Source organism: Spermophilus citellus (assembly GCF_964194105.1).
Source record: "Spermophilus citellus genome assembly, chromosome: 13".
NCBI classification, from domain to species: domain Eukaryota; kingdom Metazoa; phylum Chordata; class Mammalia; order Rodentia; family Sciuridae; genus Spermophilus; species Spermophilus citellus.
This window is the reverse complement of record NC_138193.1, coordinates 51,707,958-51,725,316: the sequence shown is the minus strand read 5'-3', so window position 1 is coordinate 51,725,316 and position 17,359 is coordinate 51,707,958. Positions and strand designations below refer to the sequence as shown.

The 17,359-nt window shown below is 41.2% G+C and overlaps 1 long non-coding RNA gene across 1 annotated transcript; it reads right to left on the bottom strand.

The window, feature by feature from the left end:
• Nucleotides 1–684: 684 nt before the first annotated feature.
• LOC308632340 lies at nt 685–5,464 on the bottom strand. Its single transcript, XR_014018522.1, has 3 exons — nt 5,285–5,464; nt 4,953–5,072; nt 685–805 (listed from the first exon to the last, which is right to left on the bottom strand). It is a non-coding gene; the product is annotated as an uncharacterized lncRNA (long non-coding RNA).
• Between the last annotated feature and the right edge of the window lie 11,895 nt (nt 5,465–17,359).

The following is a 17,359-nucleotide window of genomic DNA, read 5'->3' as shown; positions in this document are numbered from 1 at the left end:
TCAAACTTGCAGTCCTCCTGCTCAGCCTCTGGGACAGCTGGGAATCTAGGCTTGTGCCACTACACCTGGCTCTGGCTCACATTTAAAAAGAACAATAGGCTAGGTGCAGTGATGCAGGTCTATAATTCCAGTGACTTGGGGGGCTGAGGTGGAGGGATTGCAAGTTCAAGGCCAGCTTGGCAATTTAATGAGACCATTTTTCAAAATAAAAAATAAAAACAGTTGGGGATATGGTTCAGTGGTACATCTCCCCTGGTTCTATCCCCAGTACTACAGTAAATAAACTAATTAAATAAAGAAATAAATAAAAAGAACTTGGGGTCATACATCTAATTTCCTTCTAAATTCTAAAGTAAAAAGTAATTTGCTATAGTTGGAACCTCTCATTAATGGGCCTACTTTGTGATACTGTATTCGTTCCTTCATTTGCCATTCAGTTCTTTGAAGTATTTATTATCACCAATAAGTTCTTTGAAGTATTTATTATCCAGCAGTTCTTTGCTCATTGAGAAAGAACAGATGTGCTTTTGTTTTTTAATAGTTTTATTTTAAAACTATGTATCTTCAATTGTATTTGGAATTTAAAGGAAAAGTTTTCTCTAGGTCTTGATCAGTGCCTGGAGTCCTCTGGACTTTCTGTCACACTGGTGCCGGGACAAGGAAAGTGTTTCCAGCATGGTGTTGGGCACATTGAGTTTCAGCCTCCAGGTACAGAGGAACTATATGTCAGTTGTTGGAAGGTTTGTTAGATAGAGGAATAGCCCACTGGTGCTCTCTGAAACATATCGGGACAATGACAGAAATCCTGAAAGAAGAGAGTAAAATAAAAGTCCTTTGGATGCCCAAGGGGAGAAGAACACAGCTTTCTCAAAATACCACTGACAGAGTTTGGCTTCAATCCCAGACAAGATTCTAGACTAGATTGTTTAAAATAATAATAATAAAGTTCAGCAGACTTTTGGAATAGGTACAATCACTAGCATTCAGCCTGAGATTTTAAAAACAAAACATGTCAGCTTGACCTTTTTCTTTCCTTCATGTTGTTCTAGACTCATTTGTTAAGGAAATAAGATAGGCACAGACTCAGAGCATGATTGAGACTTAATTAACCCTTGTTGACTGAAGGAATGGGGGATTTTGCAAGGGTTTTGACAAGGACATTCATAGCCAGTTTGATAAGGCTATAGTATAATGCAGGCTGAATGCAAGGGCAATAAACTGGGTTGGACTTGCCCAGAGAGTGCCATTTGAACCCACAGGGAGGCAGAGATCTAGTTTTGGGCCATCTCCCCCCACCAAGCTCTCTATGACATGGATGAAACGTAAAGATCAGGCTTATCAAACTGTACATGAGCTCGTGTGGTAGTATACACCTGTGATCCCAGCCACCAGGGAGGCTGGGACAGGAGGAGCCTAAGTTTGAGGCCAGCCTCATTCATTTTAGTGAGACTCTCAGAAACTCAATGAGACCCTGTATCAAAATAAAAAGGGCTGGGAATGTAGCTTAGTGGGAAAGCACCCCTGGATTCAATGCCCAGTACTTGTCCCCCCCGAAAAAAAAAATCCACCTGCACATGAAATTGTGCCGGGCAGATACATGCTGAGGGGTGAAATCCAGATCAACACATGTTACTGAGCAATTTTTAAAACTCTCCCTCCTTCACCTTGAATATAAGCAATATATATCCATTGTAGGCAGTTTGAGAAATATAGGAAAGTATAACAGTCCATGGTATTTGTGTTGGCTTGCACACATTCATGTAGTGACTGAAACAAATAATAAAAGCAAATGTCAACAGAGAATTTTAGTGAGGCTCAGAATATGTGGTATATATACACAATGGAATATTACTCAGCAATAAAAGAGAATAAAATTATAGATTTGCAGGTAAATGGATGGAGTTGGAGAAGATAATGCTAAGTGAAGGTAGCCAATCCCAAAAAATCAAATGCCGAATGTTTTCTCTGATATAAGGAGGCTGATTCATAGTGAGGTATGGAGGGGGAGCATGGGAGGAATAGACGAACTCTAGATAGGGCAGAGGGGTGGGAGGGAAATGGAGGGGCAAGGGAGCAGGAAAGATGGTGAAATGAGATGGACATCATTACCCTAAGTACATGTATGAAGACACAAATGGTGTGGATATACTTTGTATACAACCAGAGATATGAAAAATTGTGCTCTATATGTGTAATGCATTCTGCTGTTATATATAACAAATTAGAATTAAAAAAAGAGTAGCTAACAAAAAAAAAGTTTTCTGCAACTCTAATAAAGAAAGGGGAGGGTGCTGGGAATGTGGCTCAGTGGTTAAGCACCCCTGGGTTCAATCCCTGCTACCAAAACAAACAAACAAACAAACAAAAAAAACCAGTATCCTTGATTGATGATTAGAATGAAACCAGTATGGAAAGTTGCTGATGAAAAGAAAAATGGACAAATTAAAACAAAATCTGGGGCTGGGGATGTGGCTCAAGCGGTAGCGCGCTCGCCTGGCATGCGTGCGGCCCGGGATCGATCCTCAGCACCACATACAAATAAAGATGTTGTGCCCGCCGAAAACTAAAAAATAAATATTAAAAAAAAATCTGTAAAAGGATAGTTTTCTTTGTACATTATGAAACTTAAAAGTTCTATGGAAACAGCTGATAAATTTAGTAGTAGGGAATTATTGCTTAATAGTTTCAACATAATTTCCGTTTAGAAAGATAAAAAATTCAGGAGATGGATGGTGCGGATGGTTGCACAACAGTGTGAATGTATTTCAAGCTACTGGATTGTACACTGAGAGTGGTAAAAATGGTATATCGTAGGCTGAGGATGTAGCTCAGCCTAGTGTGCATGAGGTCCTGGGTTGACTCTCCAGCAACTCTAAAAAACAGAACAGCAACAACAACAACAAAAGGTGGGAATAAATTTCATGTTATGTATATTTTACCACAATTTAAAAAATCATATTATAAAAACCATCATAGGCACTATCCAAACAGAAACAGCAGATTGGAAAAAGAAAAAAAGGCCACTCCTCATAAAAATTCATTCATATATAAAGAGCTCACACAAACCAGTAAGTAAAAAGACAACCCAAAGTAAAGATGGCTAAAAGATATGAACAGTTTACAGAAAAGAAAATAGAAATGTTTTTTAAACATAGGGAAAAGCCCAAAGCCCATTCTCACTAATTGTAAAAGAAAAATTGAAGCTACACTAAAATATCATTTTTTACTTAGGTTGACTGAGAAGAAATAGAAAAAGTTAGGTAACTTAGTTGTTGGTGAGGGCCTTAGAGAAGCGCCATTCATTCTTTGCTGGTGGGAGTATAAATTGGTATATTTTCTATCATGAGCTTACTTGGAAGTATCAGTCAAAATCTCAAATGCACTGGTCACAGTGGTGCATGCCTATAATCCTTGTGGCTCAGGAGGCTGAGGCAGGAGAATTGCATTTTCAAAGCCAGCCTCAGCAAGTTAGTGAGGCCCTAAGCAACTTAATGAGACCCTGTTTCAAAATTAAAAGTAAAAAGGGCTAGAGATGTGGCTTAGTGGTTAAGCACCTCTGGGTTCAATCCTTAGTACCAAAGGAGAAAATAAATTCAAATGCACACACAGTTTGATTCCACAAGTTCACATATAGTAATTTATCCTATAGTAATATTCATATACAAAATGACAGTGTACAGGGTTATTAACTGCAATTTTTGAAATAGCAAAAGGTAAATACAAACATCTACCAATCAAAGACTTGTGAAATATTGATATGTCCATTGTGTGAACTTTGGGGTTAGTTAGTCTGAGGACTAAAAAAAACAGCATCAGTATATACTTTTATGAATGACTGGCTCTCTTTCTCAAAATCACGTCTTGTTATTTGATTGGCATTCGGGACAACGACGGAGCTTTTGGCAATGATATGATTATTTTTTAGTTTCCATGAATGTTTAACCTCTCAAAAGATTTTTTTAAATTTAAATATGACTTTACTAGGGAAGGAAAGAGTGATATGAAACAGCACCTAGAGGGGACAGGGGGTCAAGATTTATTGTCGCTGTGGCCCTAGACTTGTATGTAAACATCAGGGGATCACATGAGTATGTTTATGTGATGTAGAGATAAAATCAGCAGGAAGGACAAAGTTGATGGAGCCAGTTCTCTGGGGAGGAGGGCAGGAGTGAAGCCTAGGAGGGAGGCCTTGGCTCTGAACAGGAGAAGACTGGCCTCCTTCCTTGAAATGGGACACAGAAAGGATTAATCCTCAGAGAGATGAAACTGGGAGCCTGGGTAGGTTTCCAGGCTTCCTGCCTCACGGCCTCTATTTTCTTTCTTTTTGGTACTGGGGTTTGAACCCAGGGGAGCTTAGCCACTGAGCCACATTTTCAGCCCATTTTGAATTTTATTTAGAGACAGGGTCTTGCTGAGTTGCTTAGGGCCTTGATAAACTGCTGAGACCGGCTTTGAACTTGCAATCCTTCTGTTTAAGTCTTGGGATTACAGATATGTGCTACCACGCCCAGCCCTGGCTTCTATATTCTCAAGAAAATATTAGATAAATTATCTGCTGCTATTGAGAGATGAGATGATGGCCCAGGGGGCATGAAGACAGTGTTAAAATGTAAAGCAACAGTTGTGGGAAAGCCAGCAAGCTCAGAAGATAAGAGCTGGCAAGGAACTGGGGTTTGTTGGGGGGTCTCCTGAGCTGTAGCCCTGGCATTGTACCTGGCTGAGAAGTCTTCTCCAGCAGTGTTCAGTGTTCTGAGCAGAGGCCAGAAGAAAGTGACAAAGGGAAGGGACTGGTGGGTTGGGTGGGGCAGGGTGGGGGTCAGAGTGTAGACAAGGTCTCAAGCTTTGTGATGAGATGGTAAGCAATTAGGTCTCATGGGTTGCCTGTTTGTCTCCCCAGTGGACTGAGACCCTCTCCCACCTCCAGGGCAGGGATCCCATACCTGAGTGGGTACCTGATTGTGGGATGCACTTCAAAAATAGTTCTCAAATTACTCAGTGGGACTGGGGATGTTGCTCAGTGGTAAAGTGCTTGCCTTGTATCATGCAGGTGGCTCTGGGTTCTACCCCTAGCACTGAAAAAAAGCAAAAAGAAAAAAAAAAAAAAAGAAAGAAAGAAAGAAAGAAAAAAAGAAGAAGAAATCATTCCATTGATTCTGCAACACAAAAACAGCAAACCACCAAAAACCCAAAACAAACAAGTAAAATCCCTGTCTTAACCACTTTATTGATGCTGGTTGTCAGAAGATTTTTATCCCACATGGCATTATCCAGCTTATTGACCTACCTCAATCTCAGCCTTGTTTGCCATTTCCAAATATAACAACTGCCCTCAAAGGAAGAAGAGGTTGAGGATGTATGCTTTCAATGATGCTTCAGGCTATGTGACAAACAACCTGCTGGACTCCACGTAGCCTCTTTGCATATGACTTTCTTCAGAGGTGCTTGACATCTCTCTCTCTCTCTCTCTCTCTCTCTCTCTCTCTCTCTCTCTCTCAGGAATCTGATGCTGCATATCTCTCTCCCAAAATGTGGTGGTGTGGCTTGGAGGGTGTGAAAAGAAACTTCTGCTGAGGGAGGCAGCACGGGACCCTGGGGGATAGATAACACTTTGTCAACAACACCTTAGGACCAATGTTTTGTAATGGTTTGCAGCTCAGGGAGGCCAGCAGGCCAGGGGATCGAGGGGTGTGGAAGGAATACAGAGGGGACTGCTTTGAAGCCCTCTGAAGATAAATGTGTGCCCTTGATAACTGGGAAGGGCCTGCCTTTTTTCTCCTCTGGAATCTGCTCTCCTCTCACCTCCAGCAGCAGAGGAGCTTACTGTAGTGTGGGGAGACCCTCCTTCATTCAGCCATTCTTGCAACAGTATCCGAGCTGCTAGAGCACTTGCAGCATGCCAGGCCCTGATGTGGGGGGAGGAATGCAGCGGTCCCTCCCTGGAGGGCTCACAGGCAGGAGCCTTCAGCTCCAGCTGGTTCAAGGTCCCATGATTGCCTTTAGATATTATTGTCTGAATCCTAGGATTAACATCTCACTCCTGAACCCTGAGCAAGTGAGAGCCAGCAGTGCCCTCCAGGGACCTGGCAGAGTGTACATGTCAGGCAGCACGTAGCTGCTAGGGCATGGATGGAGGTATTGCCATGGAAACGGCCTGGGCAGCCTTTCCACTCACAACCTCTAGGTTCGTTTGTTCGTGTCATCTGTTTTGAGGAGACACATGCACAGCTCTCTCTCCTTTTTATCTCATCCTTGGGAAGAGCTGGGGAGGATTTGTTGGCAAATGGGGTGGGAGAAGTGGAGTGAAGCCTGGGTGGGAAAACGACTGTTGGGTGCTGGGCTTCCAGCAGACCAGGGGGGTGGTGTCTCATGCCCTCACTTGCAATCCAGCCACTTTGCTGAGAGAAGGCCCTCCTCACAGATCACGCTCTACACCTGCTGCCCTCTGCTCTCCCGGCACCCACAGACTGCATGAAGAGTAGGGCAAGGTCAGGCAGAGCAGGAGGTGCTCTTGTTAAGAAACTGGCTCAGTTTCCTAAGAGCCAGGTGTGAGGGTCTGGGGATTCCAAGGGGCAGTGAGGTGCAGTTGAAGGAGCACTGGAATTGGAATTAGGGGGCCTGGATTTTGGCCTTAATCCTGGCACCATGTGACCGTAGGAAGTCATTGACATCGTGGCTCCCTTTACTCATCTGGAAAGTGAGAGAACTGGAACAGAACAATGATTTCAAAGCACTCTATGAGAATTATCTGAGAATATTTATTACACAGGGAAGATTTCTAGGCCTAACTTCAGGGATTCCTGTTAAATATATCTGGGTGGGGCCTAGAAGTCTGCATTAAGAAGAATGTAAATTCATTTCATTTGAGAGTCTGTTGACATACTTGCCATACTTGACATGATTAGAGGCACCTTGAGATCAGTCACACCAGAACTACAAATCGCTGAATTACAGGGGAATGTCAAGTGCACTTGGATAATTGAACAGACTGTACTAAGAGCACGTTATCTTATTACTCCCAGGCCTTTATGGCAGTGATGCCACTTATCTCATTATATAGTGTGTTTTGTTGCAAAAGAGAACCATCAACGAAACCCTCTTAGACAGGCACGACCGTAAAGTGTTCTTTAGTATCAGAAATGGATGGACCCTGATTTTCAGGTGACCACCACCTACCAACTACCACATGGGGCCAAGAACAGAACATTTAATACTTTCTTCAAGCTGCCCTTTGCTTTAGTAAACAAACCCCTTCCGTTTGCACATTTCTTGACTCTTCAGGTATTCATTTAAAAATTTTTGAGGGCTGAGGTCATAGCTGAGTGGTAGAGCTCTTGCCTTGAATATGTGAGGCACTGGGTTCAATTCTCAGCACCATGTATAAAATAAATAAATAAATATCCATTGACAATTTAAAAAATATTTTAAAAAAATATTGATTGAATTTATATATGCAGTCAGCCTCTAGGCGGGGTGCTGGGGATACAATGGAGGGGAGAGTTATAGCCAATTGCAACCAGATGTCGTGTGTGCTCTGAAGGTGCCATGGGAGTACCTAGGAGAGACTGTCAACCCAGGCTGGCCCCACATATGTTTGTCCTTCTTTTGTCTCTTCAGGATGGGAATTCCCCCAAACTCATTTTTTTTTTTTTTTGCAGATATAAAATGGTATTTACTGGCAGGATGAACAAGGGTAGTTCTGATGAACAGGCTGGATTGAAGGTGGCCCTGGCAGGAAAAATTCCACAGTTAGTAATGGGAAATTTAAAATGGAGATCAATCAATTTCAGGAAGGTCCAAGCATTTGGGGAGAGATGACTCTCCTGGTAGGCAGGTGAAAACTACATAGATAGGTCTATTACTCGGTTTTGCATTACCAATATGAAATACCTGAGGCTGGTTAACTTTATGAGAAAAAGAGTTTTATTTTGGCTCATGGTTCTGGAAGTCCTATGCTAAGGATCTCATCTGATGAGCGTCCCAATGTGACACACAGTATCCCATGGTGAGAGAGAGAGAGAGAGAGAGAGAGAGAGAGAGAGAGAGAGAGAGAGAGAGACTTTTTATATTGTCACAAATATTTAATAATGGGAGCTCTACCCTGAAGGCTTTATCTAATTCTAAACAATTCAAAAGTGCCACCTCTAAATACCATATTCAGATTAAGTTTCCCTCCGAATACCTTACAATTGGGATTAAATGGACATACCTGAGCCCTTGGGAGGATACACCCAAACCATAGCAGTAGATATCCCATGGTCATCTGGTTAATGGTCACATGGACTCAGCCTCAGGGTTCTGAGGCAGGACCAGGGTGGTGTCTTGTCCAGGAAACTGGGAGATTTTGAGCAGGGCCTCCAGGCATGGACATAAACATGGAGCATGGTAGGAGGAGTGGTGAGAGATTCCCTGGGAAATGATGTTTGAGCTAAAACCTGAACCTGAAGGATGAGTAAGAATTCACTACACAAATAGAGGAGGAAATTATTCCAAGAACAGGATGCCAAACCTGGAGGACCTGGAGAGGAGACTATCAGTGCCTGCTATCTGAAAACAATCAGGGAGCTTCCTTTTTTTTTTTTTTTTTTTTTTTTTTTGAGAATGAACAAGAAGTGGGAAAACTAACATAACAGAAAGATTGGCCAGGCCCTGGAAGACATCAAGAAGCCTTCAAAGAGAATGGAATCTGGGAATGAAGCTCCTTCCTAAGAGAAAATTAATGATCTTTGCAGTTCATCTGAAGATAGCCAATTTTAAATGCCTTTTTTTAATCCTTTAGGGATCTAGGTAGTGGGAGAGAAAATAAGAAGTCTTGGGATGTAGTTATATACTTTACTTCCACAAATCCCTAAAATACAATATCCATATAATGAATATTATTATTTTTGCTTTAATCAGTCAGTTGTCTTTTGGAGGGAGTGGGTAACCAGGTATTGAACTCAGGGGCACTTGGCCACTGAGCCATATCCACAGCCTTATTTTTAATTTTATTTAGAGACAGGGTCTCACTGAGTTGCTTAATGCCTCACCATTGCTACAGCTGGCTTTAAACTCACGATCCTCCTGTCTCAGCCTCTCGAGCCTCTGGGATTACTGACGGGCACCACTGTGCCCAGTGTCAGTTGCCTTTTAAAGTCTAAGAAAGACAAAAAGCATTAAAAAACATTTCTTCACCTACTTTTTTTATTTTTTATTTTTATTTTTTGGTTATCTGGGGATTGAACCCCAGAAGCTCTCTACCACTAAGCTACATCTTTAGCCCTTTTAATGTTTTTACTTTGAAATAGGGCTAAATTGTGGAGGCTGGTCTCAAATTTGCAATTCTCCTGTCTCATTCTCTCAAGTTGCTGGAATTACCATACAGGTGTGTGTCACCATGCCAGGATCCCCAGCTACTTAGTATTTTTTTTTTCTTATAGACTAACGTAGGGTCTCCCTAAGTTTCCCAGGCTAGCCGCAAACTTATGGTCCTCCTGCCTCAGTTTTCTCAGTATTATTTCTCAGATTTCAATATTATTTCTCAGTATTTCTGGTATTACAGGTCTGTACCACCACGCCTAACTATTTACCACATTTGATGCTCTTTATTTTTCCCTGTAGATTTGGATTTTCATGTGGTATAATTTCCCTTCAGACTGAAGAACTTCCTTCAACATTTCTCATATGTAAACTAGGTGTGGTGGCCGCACACCTATAATCCCAGTGACTTGGAACACTGACACAGGAGGATCACAAGTTCAAGACCAATCTCAGCAACTTAGTGAGGCCCTAAACACCTTAATGAGACCCTGTCTCAAAATAAAAAATAAAAAGAGGGGGCTTGGGGTGGGGCTTGGTGGATAAACACCCTGGGTTTCAACCCCTGGTACCAAAAAACAAACAAACAGACAAACAAACAAACCAACCCCCAAACAACAACAAAACATTTCTGATATATGGATTTGCTGATGACAAAGTCAGTTTTTATTTATCTGAAATACTTTTTTTTCTTTCTCTTTCTTTTTCTTTCCTTTTTTTTTTTTTTTTTTTTTTTTGTAATACAAGGGATTGAGCCCAGGAGATTTCTACCTCAGAACTATATCCCTGACCATTTTTTATTTTGAGACAGGGTCTCTCCCTAAGTTACCCAGGCTGGTCTTGAACTTTTTTGATCCTCTTGCCTCAGCTTCTGCAGTAGATGGGATTATCACCTACTCAATGTGTTAGCTTTTTGTGGCAGTGACCAAAATACCTGAAAAGAACAACTTAGAGGAAGAAAAGTTCATTTTGGATGGTGGTTTCCAAGGTTTAGTCCATGGTGGACCAACCCCATTGCTCTGCACAGAACATCATGGTGGAAGAACATGGTGGGGGAGCGATACTTGGTGTTGGCAATCAGGAAGCAGAAAGAGCGGGGAAGGGGCCATAGGAAAGATGATCCCTTCATGGACATGCCTCAGTGACCACCCTCCTACAGCCATGCCTCACCTACCTACAGTTAACACAGGCCATTCAAACTAAGATGGACTGACTCCTTGCACCTCTGAAAATTCCTGTGTTAATGCAAGAGTTTGTGGGGAGATACCTTGTATCCAGACCATAACACCCAGCCATACTTTTCACCTTCAATGCTGAAAGAATTTCCATTGAATAATTAATTGAAGTTGACAGTGCTATACTTTCAAGACTTCACAGATTCAGTTGTGTTTTCTTCTGGTCTCTACGACTCTTAGTGAACAAGCAATTAGTTCTCATTTTTTTTTTCTTTAATTCTCTGTATATAATGTCCGCACTGCCCATTGTATTTCAAATTTTTATCTCATTCTCTTTGTTTTCCAAAAATGTAACTGATAATATGATTTTCTTTGTTTTTAAAATCTTAACTAAAGTTTTGATGAAGTTCTTGGATCTTTAAATTGTTGTTTTTCATACAATTTGGAAACGTTTTGGTTGATGTTTCTTCAAACATTCTTTCTCTTTAATTTTCTCTCTTTCTGGGATCTCAATTGCCTAGGTGTTAGACTTCTTACAATCTTGAGGTCCTATTTTTTTTGGGGGGGGTTGGAGTGGGTACCAGGGATTGAACTCAGGAGCACTACACCACTGAGCCACATCCCCAGCTCAATTTTTATTTCATTAGAGACAGGGAGTCACTGAATTCTTTAGTGCCTCACCATTGCTGAGGCTGGCTTTGAATTTGAGATCTTCCTGTCTCAGCCTCCTGAGCTGCTTGGATTCTAGGCATGTGCTGCGGCACCAGGGGAGGTCCTATTTTCCTCTTTTTTTTTTTTGTTTATTTTGGTATTAAAAGAAATGAATAGGACCACAATGATTCAGTTTGGATAATTTTTATTGACCTATTATTAAGGTCACTAATCCTTTCTTCTACATTGTTTAATCTACTCTTAATCTTTTTTTTTTTTTTAATAAAGAGAGAGTGAGAGAGAGAGGGACAGAGAGAGAGAGAATTTTAACATTTATTTATTCTTAGTTCTCGGCGGACACAACATCTTTGTTGGTATGTGGTGCTGAGGCTTGAACCCGGGCCGCACGCACGCCAGGCGAGCGCGCTACCGCTTGAGCCACATCCCCAGCCCCTACTCTTAATCTTATCCAAAGAATTTTTAAAAAAAATTCAGATATTAGAATTTTCAGTTTTATGAGCCCAATTTCGTTATTCTTCAGTTTTTCACATCTCTCCTAGAACTCATGCTTTCATCCATCATATTCATCCACACCTGCTTTAATATGTTTATCATAGTTATTTTACAGTCCTGTTTGCTAAATTAGGCATATGAGCTTCCAGTGTATTTTCTTCTACTGCATGCTTTCTCTTGATTATGGGTCACATTTTCCTGCTCCTTCACCAGTCTTATAATTTTTTTTGCATACTCAATATTGTGGATATTATATTGTAGAGACTGAGTTTAGTCATCATACCCCAAAGAGTGTTGAGTTTTGTTCTAGCTGGAAGTTCAATCACAGGAGGATCACCTTGTTCTTAGAAATGTTTCTTTTAGGTTCTGAGAAAAAAAAAAAAAAAAAGAGCAGGGCTCTTTTTCTCTGGCTCCTTCTGCTTAGCCCCTAGTCTTAGGACATGGCTCTTACTGCTAAGTTAGCCCTTCTGGAGTTTCACTGGAAAACTAAAGCCCTTTAAATTAGGGGTTGAACTTCAAACTCAGTGTCCCTGGTACCAGAAAGCTATTGAAATCTCTGTACCCTTTCGGCCTCCCAGGTATTGCCTTCTTTTGATTTTCTTGGATTCTTTCCCTAAATATACAGTTTTGAGTCAGCCAAGAACGTGAGGGGAGTTCGCACACAGATTTTGGACTTCCTCCTCTGTGACTCTCTTCTTACTCATTGTCCAATTGCTTACTCTGACCTCTGACTCCTTAGCCCAATAAATTGATGCTTTCTGCTCCAACTCGGTTCTCAAGTACCCCACCAGTCTTCCCAAGAGACTGGCAGTTGGCGCTCTTGCCAAGTAGCTTTTTTTTCTTTCTTTTTTTTTTTTTTTCTGCCAAGTAGCTTTTATAGGGCAGTTTCAGATTAGCCACTCAGAGGAAGACTGTGCTCTGAGGCAAGCCCACCAGGTGAGCATCCCAGCCTCTGCTGATTGGAAGATAAATGCTTCCCACCTCAGAATTTTAATGAGCTTCCCAACCTTTCCTGCTTTGCAAACATTTAGCTAAGATGATAGATAATACCTAATTGTACACTTGTCTTCTTGAAAGCATTTTGAACAAGCTCCTCCCAGGATCCAGACTGGCTGGAGACAAGGCAGAAGGAAGACTATTCCTTAAGTACTATTTTTCTTCTTAGGATCTCAGCTTCCACTGGTCTCCCATGGGCTTACCTGGAGTTGGCCAAGGCAGGCTCTGGGTGCCGATCAGGTTGACCCTCCCAAACTGACAGGCTAAGATCTGGCTTAACTGTATGTGGGGAGGAGAAGGTAGGCAAAGGTGTGGAGGAAGTGGGGATGTTTCCTGGGGTCCAGTCCAGATGAATGGAGATGTTACTAAGCAGATGAAGAATATAGTCATATTTTTAGGAAGGAAGATCATACCTCTGTTCTGAACTGTTTGGTTTGAGGGGCCTGTGAGACACCCAGGTGCTATCCAGTAGTCAGGGAACTCCACAAGTCTGGAGCTCAGAAGAGAGCCCAAGGGTGAGGAGAGAGTGAAGACTAACTCAGCATGGCCCTTGGGCAGCAGGCCACTAAATGCTGCTCCAGTCCTTCCTGTGGACTGAAGAATGCAGTTCTACCCTTCCAAGTGGAGAACCACTGTAAGCAAAATTTTCAGAACTGAAAAAGCTCCTACCAGGGAGTTGGGATGCCAGGGTTCTAATTCCCGCTTCTTGTCTCTGGAACTTGATTTTTGCATTTGTAACACACACCCCCCCACACACACACACACCCCCACACACCCGTTATCTTCCTCTGCTGGAACCTATGCTTCTCTATCAGTGTCTTAAGGTACTCCTCCAAATGAGGGAGGTTAAAGGAAATGAGACTTTTGACAAAATACAGTCAGGCCTTAGAGCTCTAGAAAGAAACTTGCAGTGGAAGGAACTGATACTTTTTACCTATTTATTTATTTGGTCTCAGGGATTGAACCCAGGGGCACTTTATTGATACTTTTTACTGTTTTTTTTTTTTGGGGGGGGGTTGTTTTGTTTTTGTTTTTGCACAGGGGGTTTGAACCCAGGGGTACTTTACCACTGAGCCACATCCCCAGCCCTTTTTGTTTTTATTTATTTATTTTTTTGTGGTGCTGGGGATTGAACCCAGGGCCTTGTGCAGGGCCTTGTGCACACAAGGAAAGTACTCTGCCAACTGAGCTATATTCTCAGCCCAGCCCTTTTTTAAAATTTTGAGACAGGGTCTTGCTAAATTGCTCAGGCCAGTCTCAAACTTTTGATCCTCCTGACTCAACCTCCTGAGTCACTGGGATTACAGGTGTGAACCACTGTGTCCAATTTACTCAACATTATCAATTTACTCAACATTTATAGTAGTTTCTCAGTATCCATAGTGGATCTGTTCCAGGATACCATTCATCCCTGCAGGTAACAAAACCCATAGATGCTCAAGTCTCTTCCATAGAATGGTGTTATGTTTACATATAACCTATTTACATCCTCTTGTATGCTTTAAATCATCTCTAGATTACTTACAATACCAAGTATAATGTGTATATGCCATGTAAATAGTTATCATATTATATTATTTAAGGAATAATGATAAGAAAAAGTGTTCATGTGGTCAGTAAAGACAAAACTATCATAAGTATCATGAAATACATTTTTTTTCTTTTTTGGACCTAGGGATACTCTACTACTGAGATACATCCCCAGCCTATTTTAGTTTTTTATTTTTGAGACAGGGTCTGGCTAAATTGCCCAGGCTGATCTCAAACTTTTAATCCACCTGCCTCAGCCTCCCAAATAGCTGAGATTATAGGTGTGCACCACAATGTCTGGGTTGAAATACATTTTTGATCTGTAGTTGGTTGAATTTGCTCATGTGGAACTGGTGGATACAGAGGGCCAGCTGTACCATGTACCAGGCACTGAGGAAAGCTTTTTGCTTTTATCATGTTCCTATTTTCAGATGATAAACTGAAGGTCTGAGAGGTGAGATGCCTCCTTGAGATCATTTGACTTAGAGAGTGAAGGAGTCAGGATTCAAATCCAGGGCTTCTCAATTGCACACCAGTTCTGGTCAACAGGAGCTTGAATTGATGGCAAAGTTGAGAGTGGTGGGAGTGAGAGGCTAGTTTGGTAAACTAGTTTGGATTTTGTAAATACTTTTTGATGTTGTGTAAGTAACTAGTAATAACAGTAAAAATATTCCTTTATTTATTTATTGCAGTATGGGAGATTGAATACAGTGCCTTGCACTGAGCTTGCACTAAGCAAGCTCTATCACTGAATCATACTCCTACCCTGATTCTTTTAAAAAATCTCTTCAAAAAAGGTACTCAGTAAATACTTTTTAAAATCCTTCTTTAAAAAATTCCAGCCGGTCACAGTGGCACATGCCTGTAATCCCAGCAGCTTCGGAGGCTGGGGCACGGGGATCGCAAGTTCAAAGCCAGCCTTAGCAAAAGTGAGGCGCTAAGCAACTCAGTAGACCCTGTCTCTAAATAAAATATAAAAAAGATCTGGGGATGTGGCTCACTGGTTAAGTGCCCTGAGTTCAATCCCCAGTAACCAAAAAGAAAAAGAAAGAAAGAAAGAAAGAAAGGAAATTTCCAGGCCTTTTTTTAGATAAAGGAAAGGAACACTCAACCTATTTCTAGGGTAATGACAGTTAGTTTCCCTCTTGCCGGGCCAACAGGGGTCCTACCTCAATGCCTCTCCTCTCTTCAAGTCAAGTAAACTGAGCTAATTGTGGGTAGGAAGGTGGTTAAAGGACTCCTCTGGTGGGCTGTGAGGGGCTGACTGTGGCATGATGGGATGGGGTTGGTCAGTGGTCCTGTGTAGGAACTAGACAGATCCTTACAGGAAAAAGCATAATGTGTGGCACATGGTAGGCATTGAATAAACTGTAGTTATGATTATTTTCACACTGTTATTTTTGAAAGCATTCCATACACTGGAAATCCCAGGCCAATGCAAATGCTAGTGCATATGAAAATAGAAATGAGCTCTCAGAGAACAGGGGCCAAATGGCAGGGACAATGGGATTATATTTACTATCATATCCCTGGTCCTAGCAAAATACCTGGTACATAGTAGGTATTCACTAAATTTTTGACTAAATAAATAAAAAAAATAAAATCAAGCCCAAACTATTTATGTCTCTGGCGATATAGTATAACGTGTTTTAAAAACACTCTTGAGCCAGGTACAGTGGTGCATGCCTGTTATCACAACTACTCTGGAAGCTGAGGCAGGAGGATTGCAAATTCAAGGCCAGTCTGGTACAATTTGTCTCAAGATAAAAAATTAAAGGGGTGGGAATATAGCTCAGAGGAAGAGTGCCCCTGGATTTCATTCCCAATACTGCAAAAAACACCAAACTTGGACTCTAATCAGACTTTTGGTTCATAGCCTGGTATTGACTAGCTGGAAGACTTTGGGAAAGCTACTTAACTATCTATACCTCAGTTTCTTCATCTAAAAAAAGGGGGAGGATGATAATAAAAGTAACTCCCTCCAAAGATTGTGGTGATGTTTAAATGAGTTGATACAGAAGATAAAGTTGCCCAGGCTGGCATCAAACTTGTGATTCTCATGCCTCTGCCTCCAGAGCAGCTGGGATTACTGGCCTGGGCCACCACTTAGGGCAAATATTTGCATTTTAAAAGAGACTACGACATCTGATTCAAATGTATGATATGTCAAGATCATTGTACTGTCATGTGAAACTAATTAAAACAAATTAAAAAAATAAAAAAGAGAGACTATGAATGAGATGACTGAGTTTAGCTCAAAGGATTAATTATTAATGAGTAAATTCCAGGATCCTTTAAAATTTACCAAAAAAGGCAATGTCAATGCTAATCTCAGTTTACCAAGAGAAGATTTAGGGAAATTTGATGAGCAGAGTAGTTCTGGGTCCCAAGTAGCAAAATTCTTAATTTCTCTATGGTATTTGCTGGCAAGAAGATGGAACTGGAGACTATCATGCTAAGTGAAATAAGTCATTCCCAAAAAACCAAAAGCCGAATATTCTCTCTGATACGTGGATGCTAACACAAAATAAGGGGGTGGGGGAATAGAAATTCATTGGATTAGACAAAGGAGAATGAAAGGAATGGTGTGGAGATGGGAATAGGAAAGATAATATAATGAATTGGGCATAACTTTCTTATATTAATATGTGAATACATGACCAGTTCACTTCACATCATGTACAATCACAAGAATGGGAAGTTACCCTCCATGTACGCATGATATGTCAAAATACACTCCACTGTCATGTATATCTAAAAAGAACAAATTTTAAAAATCATTTTAAAAATTCCTAATTTCTGTTTCTTAGCAAGGAGCTGCTAGGGGATCACCACCCCAAGTGTCTTGTTCGTAGTGGAAGGGAGGAGGTGGCTCAAAGTGATGCTGGTTCTACCTCCCTCTAACGCAGCCTGTACCTTCCTGTTGGCTCAAGACCTGAGAAATTTTCATAACCAAACTCTCGCATAGTCAGGAATACTTCCGCTGCTGATTGAAATCTAGAAGTGAGCACATTTTCATTAAGTGAATAGATCAGACATGACCAATATCAGAAGTTAGGAAGTAGAATAGAGAAGTGCTCTTCACCATTAATCCTGCTTATAATAAAAATAGGTTGCATGGTTGTAACAGTCTGGGTTCAATCACAGAAGTTGAAATCCTATGACTATTGTAAAATCAAGACTGTATTAGAGGAATTAGA